At 38.0% G+C, this 13,203-nt stretch overlaps 1 protein-coding gene across 8 annotated transcripts in view; it reads right to left on the bottom strand.

Moving 5' to 3' along the window:
* INPP4B (inositol polyphosphate-4-phosphatase type II B) overlaps positions 1 to 13,203 on the bottom strand; it is a 380,968-nt gene that overhangs the window by 277,262 nt on the left and 90,503 nt on the right. The window lies entirely within an intron of this gene.

The raw sequence follows: 13,203 nt of genomic DNA, 5'->3' as shown, positions 1-13,203 counted from the left end.
GACCTTAAATGATATGGACCTACTGCTGAATGCAATAGGATACAAATTACCACATAGTTTTTTGTGAGTGCTTTGCAGACAAGATGCAAACTCTTTTAGTTAATAAGTGTGACTCATATTTCAGAAGATTGAAGCTATCAATCACTCCCTCAGGATTAATATTTTTTCCCTTAAAACTCTTATTATCCATTTTTTATCCTTAACATCTGGTAACAAATAACCCTTAGACTATGCACCCATACACTCCCTTCATACCAAGTTCCCAACATGAATGTCACAGAGCTCATTCTCAACTTCAGTGAGATTCTGCAGGAATTAATGCAAATGCTTGTTTTAGCACTCCTTCCTCAGGAAGTACTTTATTCCAAGTGATCCCAAAGATAAAATATTTTTCGTATTGTGCAGCAATTTTACCAAAAGCCTGAGCTTTAGTTTAACATATCTGCCACTTACTGAATGACTTCATAAAACAGTTGATATATATAACACCTGCCTAATATGCACAAGTTTTCTAGTCTACCCCTTTCTCTGTATCTATGCTGCTTTATTTGGCCCACCAGAATGAGACTCAAATTTTTTGCAAAGGGTTTCAGGTTAATTTTCAAGTGGATGTCTTGATCCTGCTCTTCTCACAAAAGGACCTTTTACTTACATAGCGATACACTGGCTTTTCATTGTGGCAGTGGGGGTATGAGGATGTTTCAGTCTCTCCCTGCCTGTGGCAGCGGAGGTTTGAAGATGTTTGGTCTATGTCTAGAGTTGTTTACCCCCTGTCTCACAGTGGCAGTTGGAATAATTCCAGATTTTTCCCTGTCTATCCTCAAAAATCCTGCCCCTTCATCTAGAGAATTCGCTGTCAGTTATGATTTTTCCTTTCTGCCATTGGTCTGTGTCCTTCCCGCTTCAGTTTATGTTTACAGTTGCCACTCTAGCTAGCCAGACAGTCCCCTCCCAGGTTTCCACCCCCCTCCTCCATAAATGTCACTGTTTTTCTCTTTTTCCTGCTCTCTGACACTGCCCCCTCTTCAAGCTGCGCGGCATCCGCTCCCCACGGACGCCCATGCTGCGCAGCTCTTTGCATCCGGCACCGCTCTCTGCCATGAGAAAGAAGAACATCCATGCGGCATCAGCTGTCCCGCTCCTGCCTGCACCGCCAGCACTGCCACTGCCCATGCTGCTGTGGCTCCCGCCACGAGAGAGATCACCTGCGCAGCCCCCACCGCAGGGGGAGAGACTGCCACCACCGCTGCTGCCACTGCCCACGAGTGTTGTGTCACCTGTCTCGCTTTGGCATTGCTACTGCAGGAAAGAATCCACACTGCCGACTCCAAGCAGCGTCGCCCCGGTACCACTTCTGCACAGGAAAGAAACAAAGCAGCTTGAAGAAGCAAGCAGAGAGTCCTTCCTTTTTCCTTTGCCCTGATCCTTCGGTGTTGGGTCCACGTTTATCGGCCGCCTCTGGCAGTTTAGGACCCCAGCCAGTGGCCGAACTGCAACCCTGCCTGCTGTCGGCGGAGGTACAGCATGGGCCCTCCTGGTGCGCATCCCAATCACCTCCCACGACCGGGCCGCAACATCATGACCAAAACTGTGACAATTCAATACAAGAAGACTGAAAGGCTGACTAGAAACAGAACACATAACATTTCAGAAAGTCTAAAAAGGATTTCCTTGAAAACTCCAAATTTAATCTCTCTAACCTTTTACCACTTTCTAAACGAATACTCCAAACCCAGTCATTAAACACAAATCAACACCCAAAGGAAACAAAAGGTTAAAATAAAACAGAAGAGTATGAAAAAAGCACACAATGTTGTATTGAAATATGGCAGAATTCAAGAGACAAGCTGTAGTACACTAACAAATAACAGCCTTATCTAGAAACCACTTGTAAACTGATTTCTTCGAAAAATTAGTCAGACTGGGCTGGTCTAAAAGGAACATATTGTCATGCAGACAGAAAAACAGCCCATATGATTGTTTAAAATAAATAGAGAAAAAAGGACATAGTAGTGAAAAAATGCAGTGAGTTTTGATAGTAACCCAAGTGCTATGTTGAGAACTTTTTTATTTACAGAATCCAGCAAGTCAGTGGCAATACATGGCAAACCAGCAGCAATTCTCAAGTGCTGTTGAGTGAGGCATTCTTTAAGGAACTACCAGATCTTTATGAGCAAGAGCTAAAGTCAGTTTGGGAAAATAGGCAATAATAGTCCAACGAAAAAAACAGCAGACTAATTAGGAAGGGTTTTCCACTGCAATGATCCTGGTAACTCTTTTAATTCTTTACATTTCAAAGCCCCAGTAGAGTCTCCCTTGAAACCAGATAACCCTTCCTTGAAAAGCAGATAATGCAGACTCATTCCTGCAAGAGCTGGCAATCTTTCAGTGGAGATATGACCAAGACAGAAATATGAGAAGTCCCCAGACTTAACATTCTGTCCAAAACATGTAACTGTGGTAAGTGGATATATATGTCAGTAGGCAAAGAAAAGCAACTCCCTGTTACACAGCTTTCAGGTGAGCCAGGTGTTTGAAAAGACAAAGGATAACAAATGAAAGCTTCCATGTAGTTTTCTATAGTTGCCAAGACTGAAAGACGTGGTGTTTTGATTCGTACATTAATGACAAGTGTGTGATACAAATAAATTGGCAAGCAGGCAGCAAAAATAGCTTTCAAACAATTCTCAAGAAGCTGTCTCAGTGTAGTCTGTCTCACAATGCAGTTGACATGTAACAGTAATTGCAAACACAAGAGAGAAGATTATTTCAAGCTGTCTGCATTTTAAGCACCCAGATGCTGCAGCTCAAGAACCTCTTTAGAGACAAGTTACTCCCCTCTCTGCACCAGTGGAAGCTGGAATGAAGCAATGCTGCAGCTTCAAATGAATGTGAACGCTCTTCCAAGATCCACAATCCAGACCACTGAGCAGAGGATGTATATTTACTTCTGTACATAAAACAAAAAAGGAAACAAGAAAAAGGGATGAAAGAGCAAAAGGCTGCCAGAAAATAAAGCACCTGTTGCTGCAAAACATTTCCCATGTCCTGACACAAACCTGAATAAAAAAATCTTCAAACCTGAATAAAAAATCTTCAGAATTGCCATTATGGCAGACTTTTCATCCTTTAGATGAGCTGCGCTGTGGCCTGTCACACAAAAAGCTAACAAGAAATTTACTTACAAATTAGATAACAAAATTGTAATCAAGGAAACCATTATGCATATCTGACAAAGGATCAGCTTTGTTTTACAGACCCTGAAGAGATCCAAAATTTCTTTTAGTTTAGATGCATAACATAAGCTCATCTGGACTAGCTATTATCTTATTTTTCTAGGTTTTCTTTTATTAAAAGAGCACATTGTAATGATCTGGTCTTTACACATAGAAAATATGATCAAAATGAGATCTGTACCACTGTGTTAAGGTATAATATATTAGGTGGGTTTTACTCCTGCCATTGGTATTATTCAATAATTGCTATGAAAACTTACTGAATCAATCCACATGCCAAACAGCAACTAGACAAACTCTTACATCTTTCTCTAAACACTGACCAATTCAACAGGCACCCCACCACCATCCCAGACTGGGAAATTGTTTTAAAACAACAGTGATTTGAGGAGACAATTAAATTATTTCTAAATCTCAATTAAATATCTCAGTGAAGAGTCCCCAAACTTAAAAAATTAAAGCACTGAGAAACTTTTGAATCTGTCAAAGAGAACATCACATTTGAGCTATTTTTGCATTCCTATAGATCTGATTTGATGTACCATTGTAGGGGGGAAGAAGTGTGTCATTGTGAATCAATTTTACAATAGAAGATTTGTTCCTGGAGGCAGGGCAGGAAACCCACTGACAGGCATATGAAGCCAAGAACTAACCTGACAGTTAAAATTAGAAGTGACATTCCAGGTAATTCCTTTGTGTTAAAACAGTAAGTAGAAAAGTAAAGCTATGGCACTGTAGAAAGAACACAACAGAAAGCAAAAAGTCTTCTAATAAGACGTTATTTAAAGCCTCCCCAGTCAGCTGGGTGGTGTGTGTGTGTGAATTGCATAGTTGATTTCTTTTAAAAGCATATATTCACAAATTTGAAAAAATAAAATCAAAACCCTATAGACTAGGGATGCTACATACACCAAACTACTTGTGTTTTTTCATATCAGTTACTTTCCCCGGTACTGGCAAATGAGCTTATCAGACTAAAAGTAGCTCATTAATGCAGGTATGTACACAGGTTACACTTCTGACTGCGCCATAAAAACATTATCACCTACATTTGCTATTTGGGCATTAGCACAGATGATGTTCATCACTCCACAGATAAAGTACAGCTTTATTATAGAATCAACAAGAAAAAAAGGAACAGGAATTATAGAGTAATATCATTCACAAACAGAAAAGCTAGTGGTCTTAAGTTTATTTTAATACGTTTCCACAGCAACATGCCCATTACCAAAGAGAGTAAAAATTTTTTTCTAATTTCGAGATATTAACAAATAGAAGTCACTAGGCAGATGGATAGGTAATCACACTACACAATACACTACACGTAGGCACATGCACACAATGACTAGGCAATCACAAAAACATATAATTTGCAGAATTAAAAACACCCCTTTAAATGCTAGCAAGCAGAATTCAACAATCCAAAATCTCCTTCTCCAGAATATATAATATTCTCCAATATTATATATTCTTCTGCCATAATAATATCTCTGTCCTGTGTCTATTAAGTAATGTGAATTCTACAACCCAAGTTGTGTGATAAGGAAAAATGCAGTTGCTTGGCATCTGATGAGGTGCTTCAATTACTCCAGGCAAGCTGTAACTGGGTAGTTTCATTACAACCACCTTTACAAACTGTCAGCTCAAAGATGCTCAAATCGTCTCTTACAAAGCATGAGCTACCCACTGTGATTAAACCACCACGCAATGCTATGAGATCCCACCTTCAAGCTGACAATATAATACCACAAATCTGCATTCACTCTGCAAAATGATGACTTACATCACTGAGTAAGTTCTGCAGAACACAAAACTGTCTTTAATAGATCATTACCTTTAACAAAAATGAATACATAACCAAAAGTAGTTTCCTTTTCAGTTTCAAAATGCATTAGTAACAATTAAAATGCACAATTACATGTTCACTTTATTCACACCCCACATTCAATTGGTTAATTATTTCAGCTTGAAAATATCTCCAATTACCCTTCTCACCAGAATTTAGTTATATGCATTTTAGATACTACTTATTTTAAGTTTTTCAAAGTTATATTCTCGTGTAAGACTCCAGTGATGGATCACAATACATACCTTGGATAATTCGGGTTTTTTAGCAGTTCTCCCACTTAGTTCTACACTTTTGGCAGTTACATAAAACATGTGTATTGATGTCTGCTCTGTCCCCTATATGTTGCCTTTTTATTTCAGAAATGTTAAGAAGCCCTGACTACAGCTTTGCTCACAGAGAGATTGCAGTAATCCTGGGAAATCTGGTATGTCTAAGCATCTGCATACTTGACATAAAACTGACACACAATATTTCCAAGTAAACTGCTGTATTACGCCAAAGACCCCTTATTCTGCCTACAAGTGACTTAATGAAGTATCCAAGTGTCACCCTGATTTTCTAAGACTTTGCTAAGCCTTCTGATGTTTGCATTCTTGTAACAAACTTTCTCACACACAGTTCTGTAAACAACTTATGTTTTGCATTCTTTCATGGAGGAGGAGAGAATTGATGGACTCTTGTCCACTGTCATTGGAGAGGTGGCACTGTCACCCTCCAATCCACTGTCATTTTTGGAAAACTATAAATGTTGGAGTCAGAAAATAAAGGTCCTTTTTTTTTTGTTCACCTGGAGAGCAGCAGTGTCCGTATTGTCTTTTCGTGTCGTATTACAACATCCAAGGAAGAGGAAAAGCAGGGCAACCAGATGCAGTCCTCTTTCAGCTCTCCTCACTTTTCACACTGGGATTTTTTTCCTCAGATGCCTTTTGCATTCACTTACTCTCAATAAGGGTCCTTGAGAGCCTTGTACTTTTTCCAACACGTGTCTACTTTTAACATCTACAGGACATTATGGCAAGCAATTCCAGTATTTCCACTGTCCTTTCCATAAAAAAAAAAACACCTTCTTTTGTTTGTTTGCAATCCAATTCTCCCAAATTCATTTAACATCACAATGGAAAAGACAATAAAATGTAAATCCCTATGTCCTTCTTCAAGCTCTTAATGTTTTTTCAGATTACTATCAGAGACCACCTGGGTCATCACCCAGGCTGAAAAGTTTTATCTTCTCACTCCTGTTGTGATGACTAACAGCTCTTTTTCTGAAACTTTCCCAGCACCTCTATGTCCTGTAAAGTGAGGGGAAAATAACTGCAAAGTGGATCTTCACAGACAGAGCTCTCTTCTTTGTTTTCTCCTTTCCTGTTGTGGTTTGCTTTTGGTTTTCAATTGTTTAAGTTTTGATATGTTAGATTTTCTAAGGTTCAAAAATGGTTTGTTCCATATCTCCCTGTGTTCAGTTTCCCAAATGGATCTTCCCAGAGTTCTTTAGCCCATATTTTGCCGCCCTTCCTTTTGTCAGTCCCCATGTCAATCTCCTCCTCACCTTCCATGTTTCTGAATTCTCCCTGGTCAGTCCTCTAAACCCAGTCCCTGCAGCTTGTCAATTAGGGTTTGCTACACCCCTTTGGCCAGAAAGTTCTATGCGACTCAGTTGTGCTGTTTCCCTTCACTCATTTGTCAATTATGTATTCACTCCTCCCTACTTCTTCCTCATTGATGTTAAGTTAATATGAACCCACCCCATGCGCCTCCTTGCTAGTCCCTGATTGGTTTGTAGTCAGTCTTCTCCCTGGAGACTGCCCCCCTTTATAAACAACTGTAATCCCATTCTCATCGGCGTCCTGCATGTGCTCCCTCCGAGCTTGTTTCATTTGTAACATCTTCGAAGTTCTCCCTCAGGGGAAGAAAAACCTCTTGGAACTCTGCCACCAGGGAGTCCCCCTCTCTCTTTTAACCACTCAGCTGTGATGGGGAACCTCTCCAGGTGCCCACCTTCAGCCAGGGCCGAGCCGAAGGAGAGGTCCCAAGCCGAAGGGCCGAACCGCTACCCTCAGCCGAGCTAAGGAGCTCGAGACAGGGAGCAGCCAGTTGGTCACACCACTTGGAGGAAAAAAGCCGAGCAGCGAGCTAGTTACGAGGCTCGCCCTTTCTCCCAGGATCCAGGCGCACGGCGTAACTTTCCCATCTCCTAATACTGAATTTACTTTTTGACCACAACTGATCATCCATCTGACCTTTTAAAAGAAATAGAACTCTCTACAGATGTCATTTTGGGGCATAAAGGCAGGAATTGATGCAATGCCCATTATTTTTTTATAAACTTTCTTCACAAGTGTAGCTTGACATTTACGGATGTTGACCTTTATCTGCCACTTAATTGCTAATGGTTTAGACTTGTAAGGGCATTTTATGATTACTCATACTTGGCACCCCATCTTAAATATTTAGCAAGTAACAGAATTTCTCATCTCACTGCCTACCTTCTTTTCACCATTTATGCAGATGTGACAGCACCAGGCTGTCTAAGTTCCTAGACCTGATACTATATTCAACTAGTTATTCATCTAAGTGGAAGTCAAGCAATCTAGTGATCAGCATTATTTGCATGAGAAGGTGAGAAAAATTATATTGAAAGGCAAATGAAGAATGCAAGTATATAAAGTGAACGAAAATAGTTGTTTATATAACTATTTCCTGTGAACTTCTGGAAATGAAAGATGTGTTCAGGAATCACAGAGATCATTGATTTTAATGATGCACAAACTACATGTGCAATTCATCTAATACATTTAAAGTATGAACATCATAAGTGACAACACAAACTTTAGCAAAATATGGCATTCTAAAAATACTTCAAGAGCAGAAAAAAACAGGACCAAACTGCATTCTACTCGTTGGCCTACATCCATGTTGTGCAAATCACCTCTGCAGAGAACTATACTTTATTCAAGACTGAGCTTCATGAACCACAGAACTCCAAAGAGAGCCTCAGGATGGAACACTTCCTAAGAAAATACCTTTTTAACCATTCTTGCATTTTTCCCCAAAGTGAAAAATTAACCCAAAATTCACTACATGCTACCCACTTTTCTCACAACCTTAGGATAAAAAAAATTTGAATAGAAACACTGCAAAAATTAAGTAGTTTGAATATTTTTAATTATAAACTGCAAATGTATCTAGTGTACCTATTGTAAAAATAACTCCTTCTGCTTCCTTGTCAGAAGTAGCAAACAGAATATTTTTCAGGATGCTTAAGACTCGTCATGCTAAGAGATGGATGTGTGATTAGCTGTAGTCCCTAAGAGGATCAGAAGTCATCCTAGCAGACCTTTAAACTGTAACCAGGCCCAACGTCACTGAACACCCAACTTCTGAACAGAGAACCAAATAAGAGAAGTACTTGAATTCCTCTTTGACTTCTTCTTGTTAACTTCACCATTCCTTCACCAGCACTTACTTTTCCTTTCCTCTCTTTTTTTTGGAGCTAAAGAAATAATAGCTCTCCAGGCCACTTTCAAATGCAATGGGGCATAAGAAAACATGTCAGAGCAACGTACACTCTGCCTTTAATCTGCACATCTGTGTGTTTTATAAGAGCAGCAGAATTAGGCCCTTAAAATATAGCAGAGATAGAGGATATCATGTTTGTGGAAAAACAAAGCAAAAAAACCTCAGACCACAGCCATAGAAATAAAGATGATTCGTTTTTTTATCCCCCAGAGAAATTTCTTCTCATATTCCTTGCAACCATTAAGTCACTGGGCATAAAAGGCAGAGTGACCAATTCATGTGTGGACGCTCAGAGAAAAAGCATCTAGGTTATAAGCTCTCAATTTAGAAAGCTTACATCACACTATTTGAAATGAGAGAGATTAATTAAGCTTCATCAATTTTACTTTAAAAAAGAAAAACATCACCCTTTGCTACTGATTAGCAAAATTATTAAAGACATCTTACAGGCTTTCTGGTGTTCAGGATTACATCTCGGGAAGTCTCTCACAAATCAAAGCATTCACATGGTTGCAGGACTTCAGTGCTTGGGAATCAGGAGAAAAATGTTGTAAGCAGCAAGACTAATGCTTAAGATTAAGTTAATATCTAAGGAAATGGTGAAATCTCACAAATAATAAGCTTGCCCTAATTTATTCATAACAGACAAATTTGTATAGAGATTTTTAGAAAAACCAGTGCTTCAACTCAAAAAAAAAAATCACAGTTTTGCTTTACTAAAACATCATACATTCCTATTTTGAAGTATTTGTAATGTCTTTAACTAAGCATGAACAAATATTTAAGAAATAAGCATATTCATGCAGAAAATTGATACGGGACAAAACCAGCCAGATAGGACACTTCTCATAAAAAAATGGTTTCATTTCTGAGCTCTCAACCATCATCAAGGGAAACCAGCATTTCTCAAATCCCAGCTTTGGAATGGAGGATGCAGTTTTACAAAGAACTAAATTGACATAATGGCAAAAACTCATAACTGTGCTAGATACCAAATACATCCAATGGGCCTTAAAATAAAATAAAAAAATTATGGACCCCATATAATCTCCTCCGTCCACAGTCAACTCCTCACATTCCACCAGCTATAAACTGCCTGACCCTTAGGAGGCAAATGCTTTCACATCTCTTCACGCCAACAAGAATATACGGTCTACTTTTCTCCTGCCTCCCCTCCCAGGAGTTACCTTCTGTTTCTGAGATGGCAAAATTGATCTCTATTTAACACTTGGAAACAGTCCTCACCTTCTATTTAATTTTGAATACTGATGTTTTGATTTCCTTAACAAAGGTATTTGTGAGCAAGAATGCGTCAGGTCTCAGCTGTGTCACCTGGTCTAATAAACCCCACAGCCTCCAGCTACTTGTCTTTATTGTGTTCTTCCATCGGCTACATGACTACTGTCATCGTTCAGAGTAACACACACAAAAACAAAAAAAAGGAGTAATGGGTGCACAGAAAAACATTTTAGGAAAGGTATTTTTAGCAGTTAGGAAAGAAAGGTCAACAGGTGAATATGTGTGAGCAAGGAAGGCACCTACTTGAGTGGGGTCACCACCGCATGTTTAAATTCAAACAACATTTAGCAATTAAATGTGCAGTTCAAATAAAGTTTTTAAAGGTACCTAGCAAAGAGGAGCACTGTGGTTTCTAATCTATTTAACAGAAATACTTTTTAAAATAACAATGAATAAATACATTAAAGCAAACTTTTATCTATACTTAGACCTATAGCACCTTCTCTGTGTAAATCTTTTCTTTCTACATTTTACAAAAATCAAAGTATATTTAAAAAGGAAACCACAAAACTCAGTCCCTAACTTAAAACCCCAGGTATGCAATCTCTATTTGAAGCCATAAGAATGAAGAATAAAAGTGTCCAGCTGCAGAAACTACCAGTCTTGTGGATTCTCAAATATTTAAGTATCACATTCTACATTCAAAGCAAAATGAATAGAGCCATTAAAAAGTTAGATCATTGAAATGCAATTAATCCAGAAATTGTTGATCATAGCATCAATAAGCCCTAAATATTACTTCATTTACATCTAAATTCTATTTTGATATATTTCACTTGTCTCAAATATGGTGTCTGATATTGAAGTCTAAAATAGCACATGTTGGCTATACTCAGCAAGCATAAAATTTATTGTTAAATTAGTGGGGAGTGAAAAGATCTGAAATATGCCTTAAAATACATATCCTTCATGGAATACTAAGGCTATTTCACAGGCCACCTTTGGCGACTATGTATGAAATTAATATCAGACTTTACTATCACCAAGATAGATGTCTCAATTTGCTTTGAAATTTGTTCCAATATTCTATTATTCAAAAAATGCTACACAATAAAGAAAGCAGGCAAGAATAAAAATATTTTGAAATCTTTGCTATCTTCTAGAGAAACAGTATTGCTTATCCCTCCAGTCATGTCAGTGTCTTACAAAAATTCAAACTCTTAATTTCCTAACCAAACTACTTTGACAGAACCACATTTACATCACAACAGAAGCCAGAAAATAAAAAATTTTAAATGCTTAAATAAATAAACTACACAATAATTGTTGCATCTGTGCAAAGATCCACATAGCACTGTGTGAATTTATGACAGCAAGCAAAGGAAAATAAACAGGGAATTGTTTAAGAACAGGGCAAGCTCATAATCATGCACCTCTAAAAAAACCTCCAAGCTTTTGCTAGGCCTGTTCAGGGACTTTTCTGAACAAATGGGCAATTGTGTTTAATGAATTGGTATCAATTCCTTCAACATAATGCATCTGTGAACGTATTCAATTCTTCTAGTTTTTTATAACAAATTTTTCCTGAAATTACCTTGGCCTTTATTTTAAATAACCTCCTACAAAAGACATTCTTCTAGTTTGCTGTACTCCCACAGCAAAACCAAAAGAAAACAAAATCCCCAGTAAAAATTCTTTGCAAACACTTGGAAATATGCAGAAAGCACACCACACAGATAAGTTTAGGGCAACCAAAAGGCCAATATGGATCACTTCAGAGTTCTTTCAAAATGACATAAAGTACTATCATTTTTACCTCTGAGAATTCGAATTTGGCTAAAAAATCACAAATTGAACTGTTACAAGAATACTATCCTAACTTTTTAAAAGTGTTTTAAGCCTATGGCACAATGGCTAGGTAATGTTGTGCAAACATATCTGGAGAGAGCAGTTCTATCAGACAAAAGCTCATCCTCAAGGAAAAGATCCTGTACAATGTCCCAATACACAGCCTCAAGAGCCCATGCATTTGAAGAATCCAAGTAGGAAGTTACAGTTTGCTGACAAAACTATATATAAGCAAACATTGAGGTAACATTTTTTGCAGACTACGCAAAATTAGGTTAAACTTATCTCACCATAAATGTGGACTGTGACAAATCACAAACACATCTGTTTCCTGAGGAAAAAAAACAAAGCAACAATTTCAAAAATGTTAACATTTTAGCATTCAGTTTTGGGGTTTGTTAGGTTGTTGGTTCATACTGCACTTAGAGGTCTTTTGATAAAATACTCTAAAATCTCACTGGTAATAAAGTGATTTTACTGCATGATCATGAGGAAATTAAGGTTAAATAGTCATTATCTAGCCCTTCCTTCTTCTTCAGCCATAAAAAGGCACCTTACAGTTTCTGAAACAACTAAGTCAAATGTTGAATTACAGATAACAGCAATTAAGTTTCCCCAAAGATTTTTCAGCATAAAATTAAAACACATTCATGACTATTTTTAAAAGAAGAGTGCATCTGAAAGCACTGGATTAAAGATGAAGCTCTACAGTGTTCTGGAAATGTCAATGTTAATTGCAACATAACTGCTTAGACACCCTTTACAGAGCCAATCATACCCTTCATATGGGCTTCATATTCCAACTTGAAGCTGTAATTATAGGTCTAAAAAAAGAAAAGAAAAAACTAGGCACTAGAGGTCACAGTTTTCGCACTGTTCTCAAACAGTAAATCAAAAACTTTCCAGACTACATTATAAACGACTAAGGAAAATTTCAGCCATAGTACTCCTCCCTAAATCAAACACCAACTCCCCAAAAAAGCTACATACAACCCCTTTTTTGTTTAAAGGCATCAAAAGACACAGTAACTTTGTTTCAAAATCTGCTCCCATCTATGTAGTGCTTCCTGTTGTGTGTGAACACAAAGATATATGTCCACAAAACACTACAAACACACATGCACACATCCGCCTGCAAATAGATATACGTACAATGCTAACATGGTGTTAGACATTTGTTCCTTTGTGCTTTTAATGAGTTCTCCTGTGCCACGCTGCCAAATCCTTCCAGACAGACTTTTACAAGCAGTTTGCACACAGAGACACTTAGTGAGCAGCAAAGTATATGTTCTCAATCTAAAATAAATAGAACATTATTTCTCCTGCTTCCATTACTAGTTTTATTTTCCATCTAGAGCAAAACAGAAAAAAACCTCTTCTACAAACAGTTCTCTCATTTAGCAGCCTCATCACTGCTCTGGCATTTAGTTGTCCTCAAAAAGGCATTTATTGCTTCATACACCATCTCACTCTAAGTTCTGTGCCCTAAACATTGAATGAAGTATTAGATATTCC

The sequence above is a fragment of the Motacilla alba genome, chromosome 4 (genome assembly GCF_015832195.1).
Source record: "Motacilla alba alba isolate MOTALB_02 chromosome 4, Motacilla_alba_V1.0_pri, whole genome shotgun sequence".
NCBI classification, from domain to species: domain Eukaryota; kingdom Metazoa; phylum Chordata; class Aves; order Passeriformes; family Motacillidae; genus Motacilla; species Motacilla alba.
This window is presented reverse-complemented; position numbering and strand designations above follow the sequence as displayed.